The sequence below is a fragment of the Macrobrachium nipponense genome, chromosome 27, assembly GCF_015104395.2.
Source record: "Macrobrachium nipponense isolate FS-2020 chromosome 27, ASM1510439v2, whole genome shotgun sequence".
Taxonomy (NCBI): domain Eukaryota; kingdom Metazoa; phylum Arthropoda; class Malacostraca; order Decapoda; family Palaemonidae; genus Macrobrachium; species Macrobrachium nipponense.
The window spans coordinates 67,659,347-67,665,231 of NC_087216.1; positions in this window are offsets into that span (position 1 = coordinate 67,659,347).

Genomic DNA, 5,885 nt, shown 5'->3' on the forward strand with positions numbered 1-5,885 from the left:
CGAAGAGAAGCAAAAAATTTGAACAAAAGTTTGTAGATTCATGGCTGACAAACCCACAGTTTAAAACATGGCTAGTAAAAAAGACTGTGACAGGAAAAGATGTGCCTTTTTGTGGTGTTTGTAATATAAAGATGACGTGTTCTAAATCGGCTATTTCTCGTCATGGTGAAAGCAAGGCTCATCAAGAGTCAGAAAAAAAGTATTGCATTAGAAAAATCTCAACCCAATGTCAGCTCGTTTCTAGGCCCATCTAAAGAAGTTGCTGCAAAAATGGAAATAAAGATTTGTAGTTTCATTGCAGAAAATAACTTGCCCATAAGCTTATGTGAAAAGTTTATCCCATTCCTGCGAAGTGTTTCCAACAGATAATGTCCTAAAGAAAATTACACTTGGTAAACAGAAAGCTACTAATACCATACGACAAGTGCTTGGATTTTACTTCATGCAAGAGGGAATAGAGCAATTACAGCAAAAAAAATTTCCCTCATTATCGATGAAACAACCGATAAATCCACCACATCTCAACTGGAACTGATGGGGACATACTTTGATATAGAGATATTTAAAATGATTTTCATCTTTATTGATCTTATTGAGATTCCCAATGGTAAAGCTGATACCATATATGGTAAAATTCAAGACTGCATGAATGAAAGAAAAATCCCTATGGAGAACGTGATAGGATTCTGTCCTGATACGTGCAATGTGATGTTTGGAAAACATCATTCAGTATCACAACTATTGACTAAAGACTGTCCATGGATTATAAATGTTAAATGCTCATGTCACTTCACTGAAGCTTCCAAAATCATTGGAAAATTTATGCAGAAATGTTTATTCTCATTTTAGTTTGTCATCCAAAAGGATTGAAGAATTCCACGAATTTCAGGAGTTTTTTCATGTTGAAAAACACAGCCTTCTTCGAGCAGGACGAACACGATGGCTATCAATGAAAATGTGTGTGGACCGAATATTACAGCAGTACGAACCCTTAAAACTGTATTTTACACAAGTGGCCATTGAAGACCCCACACATACTCTCGATAGCATCGTGAAAAATCTTCATAACAAGTTCACGCAAGCATATCTAGAATTCCTTTCTTTTAACCTAGGAAGATTAGTATCATTTAATACATTGTTTCAAAGTGAGCTTCCTCTCCTACATCAACTTAATAAGGAAATTACCAAGAAAGTCTACTTGGTCTCCTTCACGCAAAACTTTCATTTCAGTCAAAAGGAGATAATCAGGCTGCCCCGGTAAATCTCTTTCACAACTTCTCAAACAGCAGCAGCATTTCGTGAGAACTGGGCAAATATCGAATGCATTATTCGTACATATGAGAGATTTAGACCATCCTATTAACTGGAGTCAAGCAAGAGCCTTAATCCCATGTAATGACACAGTTAAAAGGAATATCATTGAATCTTGTTTCATCAAGTCAAATAATAGAAATGTTCTAAATTTAAGTCTTGGTTTATTTAAACTTGATGCTTTCATAATGAAAAAAGTTGTAGATAAATATAAGCAACAAAATTAATATATTCAGTTTTTACATGTTTTGTACTGTAAAGAAACTTTGTAATTTCTGTTAGGGTCAATCTGTTTAGGTTTGTGACCGTGTGATATCCGATAATCCTGGATTATCTCTTTTAATTTTTACCCTTTTGACAATTAACCAACTGGTATTCTTGATCTTGTGTTGTACCTGAGACCTTTCTCTCCAATTGCACCTCATAAACTCCTTGACAATGTCTGAGTAAAGACGAAAGCTCTTGGATTTCAGACTATCATTTTCCTGTGAAATTCGCTTTTATATATATAATATAATATATATATATATATATATATATATATATAATATATGTATATATATATATATATATAATATATATATATATATATATAGTATATATATATATATATGTATATGTATATATATATATATATATATAATATATTATAGATATATATATGTATTATATTTATATGTATATAAATATATATATATAGATATTATATATATATATATACTATATATATAGAATATTATATAAATATATAATACTATATATATATATATATAATATATGTATGTATAATATAGTATATATATGTATATATACATATATACGTACATATCATAACATAAATACATACACACATGTATGTATGTATGTATGTATGTATGTATGTACGAAGTCTGTGTCAGAATATGCATCACTATGTATCAGTTGGTGTGAAAACACATATACCAAACCTAAGTACTTCTACCTTACATTAATGTACAACTGAAAGCATTGAAACCCCGGCGCATAGTGTACTAATTATCGCACGACTACCACAAACACAAAATCGTCACTAAATAGGTGTTGACTGTTTTGAGAAAACTCTCGCTCCAATAACTTTCTTAAGACAACCTTCCTCGCGATGTCAACAGTTTATGCAAATTATAAACATAATTACCCTCGTTTGTCTTTGTCTGCTCTGCGGACGTTCTCAACTACTGACTTCAGAGAAGGGAAAATCGCCGAGAGCTGAATTCAACTTCGAGTCAAAAAACAAACAACTTATATGAATTCTGGAAAGGAATTGTCAGAGTTACTCAGTCATTGCTGAGAAATGAGTCGAATTATGATTGCCATCTTAGTTCCTTATTAATTGACGTCAAAGTAACGTTGATTATACAAGTCACCGATTCAATGCTAATCTGTTGTGTACGAATTGATACTTCTATACATGACTCTTAATCTAAACTTCTGCTTGTTTTGTATACACGTATAAATTTTCTATCCATAATTGGTTTCAGTTAAATCACTTTTTGAACATGACCTAAAATGGCTTCCTTTGGCCTGAAGTAAAATGCAGTGATCCAACCATGATTTAACAATCATAATATAATCATTTTAAGACAATCGCAATTCAATTCCTAAATGGCTGTAAGTTTAATTATCTCCCGGAGTTTATGAATTTTTACAATTGTTATTATATTTTCTTCTCCTGTCTCCATTTATTGGTTTTCTTATTTTTCATAAATATTAAGTTTCATGATTCTTTCTTTTGATAAATATAAAAAGCTGCCAGACCTTTTAGTATCCTGGGTGGGGGGTGGAGGGGTTCGGCTGGAAAAACCCCTTTAGATCAAAGGGGTCCTCGGGATTGAAAAGGTTGAGAACCACTTGATTCTAACCTACCTATGAGTCACATTTCACCCCTCTATCATCTTCCCAATAATGAATTTATGTATCTATTTACTTCTTCTCTAATTATTCTACCCCTATACCTTTATTCTATCCGTTTTACCAGACACTCGTTTTCTTCAATTTTATCTTCACCTTTTCCCCTTTTTTTTTTTTTTTTTTTTTTTTTTTTTTTTTTTTTACTTTCAAAAGTCGATTCTCTTTTTGCCGTTGCAAGAACAGAGTGGAAGAAGGGGCCAGTGCTGCTAAAATCTTCAAAAGTGGCGATTATAAAAGAGTGATATGAATAAAGATAAATAAAAAAGCAAAAATAAAATTAAAATGTTTCATTCCCTCTTCCACCTTCTCAAAAGAAAAATAATAATAATCTAATGAAAATATCTAGAATAATTAGGAAAAAATGAAAGAAAAGTTAAAAGTGAAATGGCAGAGTAGCCCACAAGTATAAGCTCATTTATAGAGGCCAATATCGATATTCTCATCATCATCCCTGAAAGAGAGGAAGGAAGATGACTCTTCCTCTGTCACACGATTGCCAATTTAATTAGGTCATTTTAACTTGATTCTTCTATAATGAGTGGAATCCACGAGCCATTGAGAATGTTTTGTTTTATCTAATTGTTTTTCTTCAACGGAAGTTTTAAGTTTTCTGTAAAAGAAAACTATTGTGTCGGATTTGTCCGTCCGTCCCCACTTTAATCTGCCCTCACTTTCTCTCTCTCCGCCGTTTTTCTGTCCGCCCTCGGATCTAAAGTACTACAGAAGCTAGAGGGCTGCAAATTGGTATGTCAATCGTCCACCCTCCAATTCTCAAGCATACCAAATTGCAACCCTTTAGCCTCAGTAGTTTTTATTTTATTTAAGGTTAAAGTTAGTCATGGATCGTGCATCTGGCAGCGCTTTCCGGAGGCGTGGGATGCACACTCACTCTACCGCATCTGGGAAGCAGTTCAAGTGCTAGTGTGCTACCGGTCGGAGCTGAAGGTTTAAGACAGCTTTATATTACGTTGCACAGAAAACTCTGTTGCGCAGAAGAAACTTCGGAGGATTTTTTGTCCGTTTTCCTATCAATTTCAATTCGAAAGGCCATGGGCTAATCTGACACACATGAAACGGACCGAAGAACGGGAAAGAATGTAAAGGAGTAAGAACAGAAAAAGATACCGAATTCTTAGTGTTGTATTCTATGGCCCAAGCAACTCACTGCAGAAGGTGAGAAATAAACTATGGAAACCAAATCACGTGACTAAATCACTTGAGTGGAAGGGCCCACCACTTACACATTTTCTAATCTCAGATAAAATAAAAATATACATAAAATAGATATATAAATCAATAAATAACCAGATGAAGAAATATATATATAAATCTAAAAATAAATAAATAGATGAATAAATAAATATTTATAGAAAATTATTAACAAAATAAATGAATTAAAAACAAACGTAAAAATGTGTATATTAATAAAAAAAAAAACTAATGAAAAAATATATACATAAATAATTAAATAAACAAAAACCAAAATAAAAGAATTAAATTTCGGAATGGATAAACATAAAAACCTTAAAAATTATTTTTTTTAAATCCATAATAAAAGTGACCGAATTGCATCTCAGGAGGCATCTCCCCCTCAAAGAATGACATTAACTTTCGCATTTGTAATTTACCTCTTGTAAATGATTCATGTCATGCAAAAACTTCAAGTTATTCCTCGTTCAGTGTAATTGTTCACAAGACCATTTAACCTTCTAATAAACGCGCTTGCGCACGTGCATCAAATTATTAAATGATCACAACATAATCACCGCGCTTGCTCCTCTGTGCGTTCAATGGAATTATTAGTCTAATTACTTCCTTTTAAAAATTCTCTTCTCGTGATGTATGGAAGTCCTTTCTATTACTATGTTAATAACGGCGTATTTATGCAGGCAACAAAGCCACCCTACCCAACAAACCCCATCTGCGGGGAGATTGGTTTAAAATCGCTGTAATGCGAACGAGAGGGAAATAGTTACACCTTGAATGAAGGAGTTTCCTCAACAAAGAATACCTCACACTAATTACGGGAAGGTAACTACGGTAGCCCCGAATACTGGCGTAAGGGTAATGAGAATAATTACAACACTGAAAAATAAATTTGATTTTGTTTAGTCATTAGTACAGTAATTAGCAGCGGCCAGTAAATTTGACCAACTTGAACAAAAGGCACTGCAATAGTCCCATAAATTCATTCAGGATAAATTAGCTACGACTGTATAAGTTAAAATTCACGCTGATGTTTTCACGCAATTCAGAATGTCGTTCTGAAGCATGAAAGTATTATCGGGAATATCAGACGCGAATCATACATTTTAAAAAGATTGATTGAGGTTTTCTCTTTCGCTCATCTGCCTACGTGACGTGGGAGTTTTTTTATTTTCTCCCTCCTTTTTCTTGTTATGAATTATGAGAGGTTTTTATAGGCCTGGTGGGTATGGGAGTACTTTTCCGTGGTGTGTCGCATTAAGCGGTTTTCCTAAAACCCTGGATTGATTCTGAGGTTTTCCCTCACTGGTCAACTATTGGGTCAATTCTGTCGTTATAAATAGACTGGTTTCTTTCTGACTGATCGTCTTTCATCTGTTATTTTATTTTTGAATTTTGGCAAACGCCCTCGTAACGATTTTATAAATAACGAAATGTCAACA